The sequence below is a fragment of the Labrus mixtus genome, chromosome 17 (assembly GCF_963584025.1).
Source record: "Labrus mixtus chromosome 17, fLabMix1.1, whole genome shotgun sequence".
Classification (NCBI taxonomy): Eukaryota; Metazoa; Chordata; class Actinopteri; order Labriformes; family Labridae; genus Labrus; species Labrus mixtus.
The window spans coordinates 16,662,287-16,679,688 of NC_083628.1; the positions used below are offsets into that span (position 1 = coordinate 16,662,287).

The 17,402-nt window shown below is 40.1% G+C and overlaps 1 protein-coding gene across 2 annotated transcripts in view; it reads left to right on the top strand.

The window, feature by feature from the left end:
* The first annotated feature begins 662 nt into the window (after window positions 1–662).
* Window positions 663–17,402, top strand: part of plppr1 (phospholipid phosphatase related 1) — a 52,484-nt gene continuing 35,744 nt past the window's right edge. Inside the window, exon 1 of one of the 2 annotated variants that reach the window (XM_061061675.1) lies at window positions 663–841. The gene's annotated coding sequence lies outside the window, so the exon portion shown is untranslated. The remainder of the gene's footprint in view (window positions 842–17,402) is intronic. The other variant, XM_061061674.1, reaches the window with a different exon arrangement.

Sequence of the window (17,402 nt, forward strand, 5' to 3'; positions counted from 1 at the left end):
CTTATGCTACAGCTATAGCTGGGCCACAGAGGTGTGGGACTATACGTTAAGACATGCCTTTGAGATAAGAAATGTAACGCAACAAGAGAGCAGCAGCATGGTTAAACTGTGGGGAAATAAAGACGACATCAAGCTAGTTTCAGTGAGAATGGACCTCAATTAAAGAGTGTGTGACGCACGAGTGTACATTAAACTACTTAATGTAAATTGTTGTGGCCTTACACTTACAGTTAGACACAGTACCAAATACATTTATTTTAATCCACTCATTTAGCTCTTAACTGTCCTGTAATTCAGCTATCAAAATAATATAAAATGTTGTGAAGTCTTTTTGGAAAAGGTAAACATTTGAATGCAGGGGTAGCCTACTAAATGAATTCTAAATTGCACCAGGTGCTTGTGAGCCTTCTGACTCCCTTACTACAACTGCTACAGCAGTCACAACTAAAACCATTACGCCTGACGCATTGACATAAAGCAGGGAGAAAAAGGCTGAAAGGAGTTTTGTCCGATAGGAGTAGGGGGTCTTCAGTTCTTGCTGGCGGGGAATATGCGGGCGAGACAGCCTCCTTGCTTGTAACACAAGGTCCCTACACAGAATTAAGTACGCTCCAGCGGACCCGAGTACGCGTCTTGTCCCCGCCCCCCCCCGACAAGGCACAGCATCCATCCTCATGCGCTCGCACGCTGCGTGATCCTCATCACAAACCGAGCTGTGCTGAGCCGATGGAGTAGTAGTACGAGTAGTAGTGGGAGTGCTCTCGGGTTCCTTTCCCCCCTTTCTCCTCCTTTTCGTTCATGGATTCGCATTTTCTGTGGACTATTGCTTCAGACCATCGCGGTAAGTGTGCGTGATGCCTGCGGATGCTGTGTGTGGGGGAGAAGTAAGAGGAAACGGCACTATGCAGCTATTGTCTGTTGCTGAGGCAAGTTCGGACCTCAATCAAGTCAAAACGCGGGAGTGTGGTGAAATACAGCGAAGCAGGGCTGACTATAGAAGGTGGATCTTTACATTTAACGGACTTTATTACCGGTAGTAAGACCATTTTGTGGGAAATTGTGTTTTTAATGATCGGAAATAATCAATTTCGGTGTTTAGACAGACACCTGTCTCTAACCAGCAACAGTGACCGCCCTCCAGCGCTCATTTAAGATCGGAAAGGTGCAGATATCGTGTGTTTCGTTGTTACACACACCTCGGGGAGCTAAACGAAAATCTGTGCAAAACGGGTCTCCTCCGTTATCGAGCAAAAAATGTGTCTCCAGTCCAGCAGGAAATTTCGGCCCATCTCCCCGCCCCCCCAACACGAGAGGGTGGATATTCCTTCTCATCCAGCCCCCCCCCCCCCCCCCCCCCAGACATGCACGTCGCAGTTAATACGTTTCAGATCACTGAAAGACTGAAATCTCTTGCTCATTAAGATGTCTTGATGAGCAATTTAGTGTAACCTTGACATTAATTTGGTGAAGAATGTGCCACCACCACCTTCTGATTACCTCTTCTATCATCACATTCTGTGAACGTGCAGCACTGGCCTAAGCCTATAAAAGAAAGGAAGAGATAGAAAAATAAATACAAGAGAGTAACCTTACCTTCATGTATGCATAAAAAATGCCTACACAATAAGAATAAAATCAAATGTTTGAGGTGAGAGTTTTTTTTCATAAATCTGTTTAGGTCCTTCAGAAACTCATCCTATAGCTGCTTTTTTTTTTGCATGGTGTAGGTGAAAATGCATTTTAGCTTTAAGTTTTCAATCATGCTGTTGCTGAATTGTGATCAACAGCACAATAAAACAGTCTGTGGTAAATTGACAGACGAGAGGCATTTGCAGATAAGCTGATTTCTTCAGCAGTCCAGTAAGTAGATAAATACTGGACCAGTCAATGCTGCTGTGCATTTTGCTCTAAAGGTCCTGCAGTTTTTAATTGTCTGCACCCGAAAGAGTGAATTGTGTTTCTTGAATGCAACAAATCACAATCTCATGTTGCTCTTGCAGCTTTTGATTTTTTGCACTTCTTTGACAGAGGGTATTTGTAGCTGAAACCTGCAAGTGTGTGCTGTGTGTGTGTTTATGTCTGACATAGGCATTCTTACTGGTTCCAGTATATACTGTACAGCAGACATGGTATTATTCAGCAGACAGATGGCAGGTGGCTGGACATCAGGTGAGACTTTCCTTGGCTGTCAGCAGGGCCTGCCTGAAAGCAAGATTCCACTTGGCATACACCCAGACATAACGGAACAAGTCTGCATTTATGCACTGTGCGTTTGTCAGATGGCCTCATGGCATTTCACAGCTGGTGTCTGTTGCTAATATTCAACTCATTTTGGGTGTGTGATCCATTTGCGCGCGGCGCTAGGTGTGTGTCTGTGTAAGGTTGAGGATACAAACGCAGCTAGCACAAAAGTGCTCTCTCGCTAAAATGAATGCGTGTGTTAAATGCCCCATTCTATACTTCTCAAATGGAAAGCCTTGTTTTTCTATACTGTGCATGTGTGTGCGTGTGTCTTTGTCATTTCTGTAATGTTCTGTATGTCCCCTCTGAACAATCAGATAACAAATCAAGCTGAGGTCATAATGACATCAACATCCCTGGGAATGACATAGTACTGATGTTCACATGTGACATCAGCAGCAGCTTCAGCAGTGACCTAATGTAAACATCGTCTTTCTTTGTTACAGATGTGATCTAAGGCAAATTTTCACACAACTGGCAAGTTTGTGCTTTCATTTTGACAATTGATCATATTGAAGTCTTTGTGTTTAGTATAGTTTGCTTTTTGTTCATTTTAGTTTAAATGTTGTCGAGATAGAACGTGTGATTAATCAAACGAAGGTGTATGCATTTGGATCTTCGCTTCAAATTGTGTAAAAAAAAACAAAAAAACTCTTGGTCTTCTGCAGTCACCAGCACTGCTTTGTTGTGTTTTTGTTTTCCAAATTGACTTTTTGGCAGTCGTTGTGCCGGTCTCCAACGTGGTTAAGCCTCTCCCACATTTATCCCTGCAATCCCAGCTTTCAGGAAGCTGCACTTTACAGCACACCTAGCTTGTTTTATCTTGCTACTCTCTCTCCGTGTGAAGGGCTACGTGAGTATTGCTTGCAGCGGAGTACGGAATCCCGTGAGATTTTCAGAATGAAATTCAGCTGTATGAATACCTCCTTTACATCACGGGGGCTAAATCCAAACATAGTAGTGAAATGTAACATGGCTCCTGAGCTGCAGTGAGTGAGAAACAGGGAAATCATATTTTATTGAATTCTTTTGGAAACAGGTGCTTTTTTAATTTTTATTTTGCAGCCTAATGGAACTGTATAGACAAGCTGCAGACAGCGCACTTCAGATGTCAGGAAAAAAGCAAACAGTGGCAAGATACTGTGACATTTTGCAATAATTACATGGAGACACAAGCCACAAAAAAACACCAGACGGAAATATAGTAGTGAGGCTGCAGGAAGGACTGACCTTTGAACTCTCGAATAATATCTTACCCACCCCTATTCTCACCAGGGATTGGTTATTGATTACGTTCACACAAATCCATGCAAATTCAGACTGCCACACACATAAACCCTTTCTATAGTCCAATGTTAGCAGGTATTTGATTACCAATAGATGTGGGGGTGGTGTTATTGGTTCAGTATGGGTGTCCTGATTGGGCAGTAGATGTCACTCTGATGTCTCAGGGGGATAGATTAGCTCATAGGTTTGTAGGCTTCATCTAGAGATTGTTTGATCCTCCTTTTATGTTTAAGAAGACGGACACATACAGGTGATATGGTGACAGGTGCAACCGGGAAGAATTGGAACTTTGCTTGTTCTTCATTTAACATCTTTGCTCTGCCAGAATCCAAACAATAGATGAGCTTTTAATGTGGCTTAACATCTACATTTACAAGGCTGCTTGATTCATTTGAGGGGAAAGTGACGTGTTGTTGGCTGAGATACAAACATCAAGTCTTTGCATGCCAGACTGCAACGTAAGCTTCTTAGCTCAGACTTGTGTATGTAATTAAGCTAACTAGCTAATGGACAACTACTTGAAATTCCTTCCAAATATCCTCGCTGGTTGTGCACCCTAGTTATATATAACAAGGATTTTTTTTTTGGTCTCTGGGAACCTTTCTTTGTTTAGTTTTCAGTAAATTCCGATTTGTGTATTTTGATTAATAATGAAAAAACAAACAGAGAGGAAGTCGTGAGTACGCTTGCTGTTTTCAAGCAGCTGAAGACCTTCTGTTGACATGGTCACTTTTTAATCCGTAATGCCTATAAGTGTCAGAAGAGCAGCAGTATGTGAAAGTACGAGACCAGCTTCTTTAAAGTGGATGTCCTAGTGATGAGAAGGACACACTCTCCTGGTTCAAGAGCTGGATTTAAATTCTCTGATTTAAAGGAGTTGTAAAATGAGTAGATGTTGTCGAGTCCTGTGTTGCTTTGGTGTTGTTGAATTGGACGGAGACAGTGAGTAAGCTTATCCTATAGTGCCCGATTTAGGATTTACATAGTCAAACCCGATTCGTCCGATTTTGCATTTTGTCAACTGATAATCTAACCTGACTTTAACATCATAAAGCTCTTTGTCTAGAATCAGATTGGAATAACAGTAAATTCTTTGATAGGACACTGTTTTTCTCACTCATTAAGTCTACATTTAGGTGACCTTATAACTATATTACACAAGCCAATATAGAAGTCACACACACTTCACGGCCCAGTGTGTGTGGGTCAAACTACCGACAAACAAACGTCTTTTAAAATACCATTTGGAGATTTATTGAACTCTCCTGATCATAATAATCCAACAAAAAATGAGTCCCTACGATTTAAATCCAGTTAAAATGTTAATCCAAGCACATTCCATCCATGAAGTTTTACTGGTCAGCTTTTCTCTGATGACACCTTGTTATGAGCCTATGACAGCCAATGAGAGCCTTTGTAGAAAGGAGGTATTCCCCCTGTTCTGACAGCCAATTGCATGGAACTCTGCAGATGACTGACATTTCTTGTAGCCAATAAAATTCTTAAAACATGGTTAGGGTAGTGGTGTGCGATATAACGATCTTAGATCGTGAAGGATTTGGACGTGTTGACGGTCTGCCAAAGCAGAGAGATCGTAGAACCGGGCTAATGTGTTTATTCTGTCATGCTGCGGTTTATGCTCCGACACAGACGCGTCTCCCCCTTCCCCTTCTGCTCCATCTCCATCCCGGGTTATATAGCCTAGGCTACAACTATTTTGATATTTTTCTAAACCGACACAGCTAGATCAACAGTTGACTTATCTGCATAGTTTGAAGGTTTAATCTCGGATAGCGACACAACGAACCGTAGGCCTGGGTGGTGCCTAAAATTGTTGCTGTAAAAGTATTAAGCTCTGTCTTTCTGCCTATTCTTTCATGTCACCAAACCTAAAAACAGCACCGATAAGAAATAACTGAATCGACTTATAGATTAAAATGATTGCAAGGATGGAAAAAAAAAAGCTGCACAAGCATGATACTGCAGGAATATTGAGAAATCTCAGAAGGGAACATCTTCCATCCCTCCTGCTGCATCATGAGGTCGGTTTTGTGATGGTTCTGATGGCTGAAAAATAGCTGAACACTGAGACATCAAGGGCTCTTTGATCTTAATATAGACTGAAAACTGGAGATGTTACAAGGCAGCATGGGAAAAACTTGCAGAGCAGCATTCAACACACAGATTGAAAACACACACACACACACACACACACACACGTACACTCACAAATGCAGAAGCCTTTGAGCACTTGTTTAAACCCATTTTCCCAACTTAATATATTTACATACATACATATGCAAATATACCTGAAGCGTTTGCCGTTATTTCCTTTTGGCAGTTGTAAAAAGTAATGGCCAACATTTTATCTTGATAAATACATTGCACAAGTTTAACCAAAACTGTTGTTTTAAACATTTATGGAAAGGATATATCATGCAATCAAATGAAGCCTTTTGCACCAGTTTGAATAATCAACAGACTCGGCCTGGGCGATGTGACAAAAAATGTTATCACGATAAAACATTTCATATCAGTCGATATCGATAATTACCACGATAATTGTCAATCATTATTTCTTTCAAATGCAAAAGCTGATTTTTGTTCCTGAGTGAAAGTTGAAGAAACCAGATGGTTAATTATGGTTTAATTGTTCTTTATTGTCAGAACATGACGAATTATAATCAAACAGGAACATTTCAGCATCATAAGAGCACGGAGCTGGAAACACTGATATGACAGTTTGCTGCTGGAGAGTAACACTCACTGGCCCGATGCTTAATGAGGGTCAACACCATAGACTGTTTCTATTATTTACAATACGGGCCACACTAACAGTCGTTTTGACATTTATCTCCTTCCGTGTGTTTAATGGGTCATATTGTATCAAATGGGGGGAAAAGTGAGTGTTAGCTGTTTTAGCTGCACTTCTCTCCGGCACAGTTAACAGAGCACTTTACTCTGTTTTTGTCGGACTGTAAATAGACAAAATGTCTCTAAACTCCGGAAGTTGAGCGCCCCTTCTTGTCGTCTTGTCGACAATGTTTTCTCCTGCTTTGAGCTGGTATGTTCAGCGTTTCCTTCAGATCGCTAATTCGGCTGTGTTTTCATTCCGCTCCAAATGTCTGTAAGCCAAATGGGTTGAAGGTGCATTAGCTGTTTCCCAGTGGTTGGATGGTGTAATTACAGGTTGAAATCTATCAAACTTTTATCGAACATTTTTAATATTTATATTGGCAAAAATTACACCGCGATAATTATCGTTATCGGTTTATCTCCCAGGCCTACAATAAACCCTTAAAACGGGATTGTATGTTGCACAGTTGATGCAAACCTCAAGTTTCACCAGTGGGTGACTTCATTTTCATTTTACAAAGTATGAGAATTATTTGTTATATAAAGTACCGTAGATGATTTAATATTTTGTTTTCTTCTTTGGTGGAGTTGAGAAATTAGCATGCTAATAAGATACGGAGCTTAGAGGAGTCAGCTTTATTTGTTCTAGAGATAAAAGCTACTTTGGTATTTGAAAAAGGATAACACATAGTGTGACAAGGAGTGTTAAACTCATGCCTGAAGCTGAGGAAAAGGCTTGATTTGTTGATATACGGATATCTTTTTTTTTCTTCTAAAAACTTTTTGACACTCTTTGTGTGGGTCTGTTGGTGGTTAGCAGCATTTGAGCAAACAAACTTAATATTTTGTCACCAGCTCTTCTCTGCTACTTCTCTCCTTTCTGGTTCCTTCTCCTCTGCACCTAAATCACCCTGGGGAAATGTTTTGTAGTTTGACAGATTTCATCTCTGTGTTTGACATTTATATATCATTGCCAGGCATTGATTGTTGATGTATCAAAACTGATGCATAGGATGATGTGACCTCAGATTGACATCAACGTACTTTTCTTTATTTTTTTTTCGTTAACTGTATTATATCGGTATCGGTATTTTAGTTTTCAAAGGGATCGAGCATGTGAATACATTCACACACATCATTCTCCTCCTCAAACAAGCCTGTTTATAAGTAACTGTTTGTTCAGTTCTCATTACATTGTAGCTTGTAACTGAATCTGTGTGGTTTTAATTATGCCAAATTAACACTTAACCATGTTTTTCTAACCCTAATATATGTCTCTAGTCTGTCTACAAACCCCCCCAATTATGAGAAAAGTCCATCCTCTCCATCTTTTGCGTGCGCCGCTTTTCAGAAAATGTGTGCTCAAATGGGCTGTTTTGTGATTTTCCCTTCATGACATCACTAAGGGCAGTTACCCCTCCCCCAGGCCGGTGACACTCTTACAGCTAGCTTGTTCTGCACTCTGGGTCGGCCTTCTCACCATAAACAAATTGGCATGGTGCATTAAAACCTGAGCCATCCAAACCATTCTAAAGGGGCGTGGTCAAACACAGCTTATTTGCATTTAAAGCTACAGACACAGAAACAGCCTGTTCTGAACATGGCTTACATAGAGGGGTTTATAGGCATGATCAGCCATGTTTTGGGGAGCTCGGAGACTCATTTAAACTTGTTAAAAATGAGGATGATATGTGACCTTTAAGTTTTGCAGAGTTGCAACCTGCAGAGTTGTGTTAAGCCGGTTCCCGAAAACACCACGTCTCCTGGCATGATACCTTCAATAAGTGGGGACTTTTACTGTTATGGATTAGTCGGATATAAAATGTGTTTATCATTAAATTAACTGAGCGTTAACAGAGCTCAAATTAGTGGAGATTTTCAATAACAGTGTCAGGAGTTTTAGTATTTAAAGCCGATCCTTTGACTCGTAAAGTCAGAGCCACAGCCTGCTTCATCTAATCCTCTTGGACTTAATACAAGCGAGTTGTCAGTTGAAACACACTTCAGCAGGTATAATGTTGTAATGGAGATGCAAATCCATTCCACATAGTTTATGTTACAGAAAGACACAAATGAAAGCTCTGCAAATAATCACACTGATTGAATGTAGCTGAAAGTTTGAGAGGGGAGAATACAAGTATAAAGATACTTGTGCCAATATTCACTTAACCACTAACACCTGCCCTGAAAGAGGACGGAGGTGGTTCCCTTTGGTTGGTGAGAATGTGACACCGCCGACTCTGCTCTGAGTGTCAGAGTGAAACACGCAGAAGACCAGGCGACTCAATCTGAGCCGTTGTGTTTCACAAATCACTAATTAACACTTCTTTTATTTACCCAACGCTGTGGCTGGTGGCCTAAGCAATCAAGTGTGTACTTAACCAAACACGTGTGTGTTTCATGACTGTATTAGAAAAGTCCATGTCGTGGCTGATCTTAATTCATTCTGGTCCATGAAAAACGTTTACCACCCACCCTCACTACATAGGCAACAAAACTGAGAATTTGTACTGGTGTTTAGTCTGAATTAGGTACAAACTTTGATCATGATTAGCATTGTTGTCAGAAGTAGCTGAAGAAACAACTACTAATATGTGTTAAAAACACAAAGATTACCTCCCCCCCAAAAAAAGTTTAAGAGAAACCTCTGTGTCTCTTAAGTGCATGTTTAATGGTTTGTTTCTTCAGATACCCTTGACAATGCTGGGATTAAGACCTACACACCTGTAACTTGATTGACTCGTGAATGGCCGTTAAATACTGTATAGTGATATTGATTATGCAGTAAATGAAAGGGAGTCTTTTTTATTCTACACATTCTTCATACTTGGGTTAACCTGCTACTTACATTGCCCACAATACAACTCAAAATCAGCAATGTGCATGGGTGTAAAGAAATTAAGATATCTGGCTCTGCTTCATCAATTTCTATACTTTGAAAAACATAATGGAGTTTAAGCCTTTTATAGGAAATCAATGCTAAATCAGTGCAGTAGCTTTTGAGACTGTGTTCTGATATTTTTTCCACAAATACATTATCCCAAACCAGCAGCTCGCATGGACTGGCTATATGACTGGCTATTGTGTTTACTGTAATGCACAACCAATGAATAACTAAGTATATTCTAAGTTTCAAGAATCAAATAAGTTAATACGATGCTGCAGAAGAAAAACCTTTCCTGCAAATTGACATGTGACAATGTTTTTTGCTCAACAGTGGGCCCAGAGACAAATCGTAATTATGCCTTTGTAACATTGTTGCAGCTGTTTTCTGTTTATTCAATGGATTTATTTTCCATTCGTATTTCTTCATTTGTTAACACAGTTATTGAGAAAACAAAATACTGATATCCCCACGAAATAAAACATGACAATCTCCAGTTTAAATGGTAAGAAAAGGAGCCAATAACTAACCGTACAGCTCCGCTGGTTCCGACAAAGTTTTCTTTTCATTTCCTATGGCGAGCCGGAAAGGCAGTCGCTCAATGCATATTGGGATCGTAAAAGGACCGCCCAGACGAGCCGCAATCCAATCAATTATCCAATCAGGTGCATTCAATGAGGCTAGGTCACCTATTGCGTAACCTACAGTGAAAATCAAGAACCCCCCCCACCAAAAATAAAAAATAAAAAATCGGAACAAGCCCACTTTTCAGTGGGTAGATGCCCATCAAGCGGCGAGTAGAGTGCTCCAACGTTATCCGTAGGGTCCTCGCCTGAAGCAGTGGAGCCGTAACGTAAGGCTGCCAGTAACGACGGAAAATCTTTAGAAATACTTTGCCCATAACTCTTACTGACAATGACAGTGCCAAGAAGGGGTAGAAGTAGTTTCCCCCCAAATGAACCACCTTGTACAAAATGTTTTAGTATAATCTTAACGTTTACAATTCTACAATTCTACAATTCACTTAGCAGACGCTTTTATCCAAAGCGACGTACATCAGAGAGTAAGAACAACACAAGCAAGGATGTAGAAAAAAGGGAACAATGTCAGTAAGAGCAAACGATCAGCTTTGAGTCCGATTGGACACACAGGTGCTGACAGGAAGTGAACAGAGGCAAAACACAACATTATCCTTCTCTGTTTAAATTTCTTATGTCTATTCTGTTCCTTTTGTTTTTTTACTTCTCTGTTTATTATTATCTATCCACTGTGACTCACTCTCATGTTGAATTTTTAGCTCTGAGGGAAGATGCCAGAGAAAAGATGACAATGCTGTTCATCACAAGTCACATGTCAATGTGTGTGTATGCATGTCAACTCATGATAGTGGAAGTTCACATCACGTACTGAAATCTTTCGATGCCTAAATATTAAACAAGAAGTAATGCAAAGCACATTGATGGGAATCTATAGAAACAATAAAACCCATTATTATTGTTTCTACAGTTTACAGAAATATTCGATTGATTTCACATGAATAACTGCGAGAGAGCCATAAGGGAATCATGAAAAACGACTATTTATAGCAATAAAGATGCTCAATTGGCAACAGTGGTAGCCATGGGACAGCTTTGTGTGTGTGTGTGTGTGTGTGTGTGTGTGTGTGTGTGTGTGTGTGTGTGTGTGCGTGTGCGTGCAGTCACAGCAGATGAAGACTTCAAACTGGGATGTATAGACAAAATATTTAAATTTTTGTAACAAGTCTCATTGATGCAATAATTTATGGTCTGTAAGGTTGTATGTTAGATCATTTTATTTGGTGACAGCAGGAGCACAATTGTTCTGAAGTCATTTAAAGGATTCAAACACAGTTGAAGGCAAGGTTTGGACACAGACTAAACTGCTGAGATGGCATGTTTCCCAGCAAAACAAGTTCCTTTGTTTTCATGCAAAAACAAACTTAGAATAGCCTGATTTGTGGGGCTTAAACTGTGCCCAAGTTTCACACAAAAACAAGAAAGCTTTATAAGAACATTAACACTTACATATGGTCAGAAGTCATAATGTTTTAGTACCTACCACGTGAGCACAGGAACAGGTGTTTAAGACCCTGTCAAAATGAGTTGTCAAAAGCTATTATTGTAGAAGGTGGAAAACTGTATTTCCTAATATGTGTGAAGACAATGGATGAGTCATTGGGTGTGAAAGTTATATGGATAGTTTGACATTTTGGTGAACTTGTGAAAGTATGATGTTAGAGGTTAGGTAGACATCACCCTAAGGTTGTCTGAGATTTGGATTGTTGCGGTGGACATGTCTGACTCCAACCGCTATCATCACTGTTATAATGCTAATGCTAGTCTTAGAGCTGCCCGACTCCAACCGCTAGTAAATATTATCAGACTTCCTATGATCATCATTATAGTAGTTACTGCTAATATTAGACTTGTTGACTTCAGTCATTATGATAATCATGATCAGTCTATTAGTATTACTTTGCTCTCCCTGGCAATATTACACTTTCACCATATGTGTTGGCACTGTAGCAAGAAAATCTGTAGTTGTTTTTGTCCGTCTTCCAAGACCAATACAGTCGTGGCAAATGGCTGATCAACATGTGTCATGGTTCTGCTCGAGGTTTCTGCCTGCTAAAAGGCAGTTTTTTTTCTTGCCACTGTTACTTATTTCAACGTAATCTGTGTTTGCGCGGTCCGTCAGCGCCGTGGTTTTGCTCCTTCGGTCTACGCGCGCCCTGCCCGACTCGATCCATTTTGCGAGTCCGTATGTTTTGTTCTATTTTGAAATAGACTTTCTTTGACTTCTGACTTCCTTTCCGGGTTGTGATATTCTGTCTAGCTTGAAAGGAACCTGCAGCGCACACTAGACTTGCAGCGTGTTTGAAGCGAAGCATAGTGTTGTGGCGCTGGTGGCACGCTCCCGAGATGGACCGCAGCGCTCGCTGTGGAAACACAGTGATTGGCTAGAGTGGCAGCGAAGTACGGCGCATTTAGTGGAAATTGGGGGTTATTGTCAGGTCAGTAATTTTCTGATGTTTCTTGAGATCTTAATTTATTTGTCTCATATCACCAAAGTTTCTAAAGCACAAAACAAACATCATATACTTTGTTAGTGTGGGCAATGGCATCCTTGCATGTCATGGTCTGGCCTATCACACTGACCTGCCTCTTGTTTTGTTTTCCAGATTCTCAGATAATTATTCCGTTTATCACGAGAATGAACGCTGGTGTCTTGAGATAAAGATAGTAATCTGTATATGGCTGTGCATCTTCACCTTCACTGGATTTGAAGATTTTATTCCTAATGCCTTTTCCTTTCCAGCAGCTACAAAGGGCACACAGCTTCAACCCTCTAAATGATGCCAGTGATAACAGAATGTAACTTTCCATTTTTCCCCTGCCAAGCGTTGGACTGTTACCTCTTTTATCTACTCTGTCTCTGTGACAGTTTAGTCCCATTCAGGCAGTCAGGCGCAGCGTGAGTCTTGGAGATGGTCAATCAGATGATACTCCTGAGCTCAATAGTTTCCTCTTTCAGTGGCTGAAGAGGAGAGAAGTCGCGTCTAGACAAAGTCATCACAAGCTGGCTGAGTGGACGGGGGATACTGATGAATCCTGACAAGGCCTGTAGGCTGCTGGTGTGATGAGCCCCCCTTCAGGAAGACATTGGTTCACCTTTTATCTGACTTTGTAATTAACTGGCTCATGGAAGTGGAGGCATATACTCCTTTGTGATCATCTTTGAAAAATCTTTTGAAACTCTGATATCCTGAGGCTGGTTAATACGAAATAATGTTATTAAGACTTCACTGTGACTAGGGTCCAATTGTTCTGTGCTGTGTGACTCCTCACAGCTATGAGGCTGAGCCGGAGAGGGAGAAAAACATGAATGTAGTGTAAACTCTTTGACATTTGAGTGTTGCCCCCTTAAATTTTCTGATTCGAGTCATCTGTCATAGAGCCCCCAGTTAAATCATCAAGCTCACAGTGTAACTGTCAAACTGCCAGTTTTTTTTAAATTTTTTTTATCTCCTGCTCCTTCTGCAGCACTATCCAAATAATAGGACAAAATACAAACTTAGACTGCACAGAGTTTGTTAAAAATGCACCACGTCTGTTTACGTCTGAGAAAGATAAATCATTTTAGGTAACCAAAAGTTGTCCTGCTCTCGCTCTCTTATGTTGGTACAAAGGCTAATTCAACTTTTAACATCATTATATATTAACATTACTCAGGGCATTCATCATTGTTTGGGAAAATAATGTCATTACTGTAAAAAGAATAAACACCGTAAAAACATATGCACTTTTATCTACTTTGTTTAAACAGCTACATAACTATTGTTTTGTATTGCTTTCTTACTTGTCCTCTGAGTTTCTGTCATTATACATTTAAAACAATTTGTAAACATGATGTTACAATGACTGTCATTTATTCAGTAGACAGTTTGGTGAGTCATACTGTGCTACACAGACCTACAAAATCCAAATTGATATGACTGACAGAAAATCCTGCATTGCTTCTCAGCTGTGGCTCATTTGGTAGTCGTCGTCTCTCAACCGGAGGGTCAAGGGTTCGATCCCCAGCTCCTGCAGCAACATGTCCGATGTGTCCTTGGTCAAGACACTTAACCCTGAATCGCTCCCGCTGCTTCATCGGCGGTGTATGAATGTGTATGAATGGGATTAGTTAATTCTAATGGTCTCACTACATAGCAACCTGCCATCAGTGTCTGAATGGGTGTTAATGGGCAGGTGTGACATGCCGTGTAAAAGCACTTTGAGTCGTCAGAAGACTAGAAAAGTCCTTTACAAGCTCCATTTATCGTTACATATGACAAATAGCTAACAATGTTACATGTACTTTTATTTGCAGTATGTTCTTAACCATGGATTTCCTATACAATTTTTATTTTGTTTTAGGACCATCTATGGTCAAACAAAGGCAGAAAATACAATAAAAAACTCCCCATAATCAGAAAATGGATGTGTTGTTGGATGTCCAACAACAACAAAACAACTAACATGTTTAATTTTCGTTTACAGATTTTTGGACTTGAAGGGAATTACATTTTTCTCTATTTCACTTATTCCAATTTTTTAAATAAGCATTACATTTTCTCTAATTATATTCTTGTCAGGATTTCCAAATATTTGAAAAGTCATTAATCTATGGATTTTGAAGTGTTAATGAAACTTTTATCTCATCTTAAAAAAAATATATTTTTTTATTATGTTTTACTGGCGAGTGGTTGTAATGCCAGACAGTGGCTGTATTGCATCTGAAGGGCCGGTACAGTTTATAGATCATCGTGATGCACTCATTGCTCAAGTAGCATTTCACTATAGACCAGTCATCTTTGAAAGTGTGGGCCGTACGTGTGCGCTGGGGAAACACGTAGTGTGTGGTGTTTTCCACCTGGGCGGGCCGTCCATGGTCCTGGTATAGCCTATTAAGAGCCGCCCCGGTATATTTCTCGCTCACATGATCTACTTTTAAGACAAATGAAGTCTGTTCTGTTATTCAAAACTTCAAATGTCGTACTTTTTTGTGCAGCTTGCTTAGTAGTCTAAACATAACTGTAGGTGCACCTTCACTCAAAGCACAAACCCCCTTTTGTCAAGAGCTTCTCTCTCTCATTATGTCAAAAATGTGCATTTAAAGACAACGGTGGGTTCGGGCACATGAGAGAAAACTATACCGGCGAGCGAGAGTCGGGGAACGTGCCGTTGCGTATTTAAGTGGACGGACAAGAAACAAAAAGTTAAATTTATCATCTGCTCTCAGTTTACAGGTTTACCAGTAAAGTATGTGAACTACATGGCAGACTGATGTCTTTCTGAGTGCTCATCTGTCTGTGCGTCTGCACGTCACCCTCACTGCTCTGCTTATTAAAAACTATTAACTATAAACTGGTCATATGCCACGTCTGAACCTTCAGTGTGGACCTGGTCGCCTGCCTGAGGGTCTCCATCAATGGGTTGAGCCTCAGGATTTTATGTTTTGACAATTTGTGTTTAATTCCTACAACAGCACAAAAATCTTAAAAGAGAACAAAATACATTTAGCCTTTTCATTTTGAACAGAATGGATGCATTTAACTTAAAAATGTATACAAGGTGTTTCTGTGTACCCCATAGTCTCATAAAATCATGTGGGAAACACTGTAGGCTTTGATTTTTAATCAAATACACGATTTAGATCAAAGGGTTGTAGAGAATAGTGCACTATTTCAGACGTATGTACTAAGGCTAGAAATATAGTCTGTATATCTCCAGCGAAAGGGTATGATCTAAAGTGGGCTGGTCTGAGCCATGAAACTCCTGGGCTGAAAATGAGTCCCACTCCAGTCCTGCTCTTATCTTCCCTTAAAGGCTTACTATGCAACTGTCAGATCAAATCAATGCTCTCTTCAGTAATAATGTGCATCTCAAAGTTTATTTGATTTTTTACTTTTTCTTTGTTATGGTTGTTGGTTCTCCCTCAGTTGTACTCTCTCTTACACTCTGTCATTGTGCCACTTGAAACTGTTTCATTGAGTAGACGAGGCCTTCTCTCTTCCCGTACGTGGTGGCAGGGCTGACAGTTGGAGAGGGAGGGGATCACTCGAAATAAAACACGTGTGAAACATGTTTGAGTCTCTAAGCCAAACTTACAGAAGCTAGAGGAAGCGCCTTCCCTTTCATGTGAACACACAGCTAAGAACAACACATCTCTCTTTATAGAAAGTCAGTACTCCACACAGTATATTTACAAACAGTAAATTAGATTTTTGTGATATTGTCAGAATGTTGCAGACCTTTAGGAATGATCTATTTCACCTTCTTTTCACCAAAAAGATTGTCTCTTAAGTTAAATTTACTGTGACGGCATTCAAATTCTGTATCCATAATGCGTTAGCATCAAGCTAATCTTAGACGCACAGTACATCCCAGTCCATCTGTTAGAAAATTAGAAACGTTATTCTTGATTTGCATATCTCGTCAATGCATTCAATAGAAATACTCAAACAAGTCTTTCCACTAAGATATGAATCACAGTTTGCTCTTTTAACTGTTTCCATTTGACTGGCTTGATAAAATGATGGTTTAGTGGTGCAAGCTGCACAAATGATGAATAATTGAATTCTGTTGAGGTTTGTAGGATGTTTTTAAAAATGGCTCGTATCTTGGAATCTCAGCGCCGGTGCTACAGTGTAAATGTGATTAGTGTAGTCATTTAATTTTGGGGGCTTTTATCACATTACAAGCATGACTACTCAGTTTTCCTTGCGGTTTATGTTTCCTAACCTAACCGCCATAATCTGAAAAGTCATTGAGTCACTTGAGGCAGATTACACTGTTTATGTTCACAGAGACGGATCTGTGTGAAAGTCTAGAAGTGGAGTTTTTTAAAAATGATTTAACTCAGAGCAATTCAATTGAAAGGGCATGTAAGGCCCTTTAAGTGGTTGAATGCACTTTGTTTTAAGAAGTGGAACTATTAATCAACTGGAAAAAATCTCATTTTTACTTCAGCTGACAGCTATCCACCCCTCTGAAGTGTCCTTGAACGGGACAGTGAGTCCCTACCTGCTTCTAAGCGGACATTGATTTGATGGTGGCACTGATCTCATTTTGAGGGGAGGAAATGTTATTTTCTAGGTTGTAAAGGTTACGCCTTTTTTTTTTTTTCTACAGGTCCGTCACCTTAATTCACACGTATATGTTTTACTATTTTGCAGATTTTTGCAGTGCTGGTTTCTGTTCTGTTTACGGACACCAAACAGGCTCTTTTTGCTGAACCTTGTATAACAACAAGTGAAGAGCTGGGAGATGGATGGTCAGATTGTTTCCATCTGATGTCGGGTTGATTAGCTTGACTTGAGTGTTAAATGAGATTGGACAGGCACGTAGGGACTGATTAGACCTGCCTGCATGGCTGTCGGCTTGCATTACTGTTCGCCTGGATCCAATGAGTCAGTAAGATTGAAGTGTTTGGTTTCTGAGAGAATTTTGAAGTGTCTGGTTCAGTCAGTGGAACTTAATTTATAGGCAGAAAGGACGTTGCAGTTTGTACTCATGATACAGCATATTAGTGACTGATGATCTTGTTGCCGCTGTCAATGACATCCTAA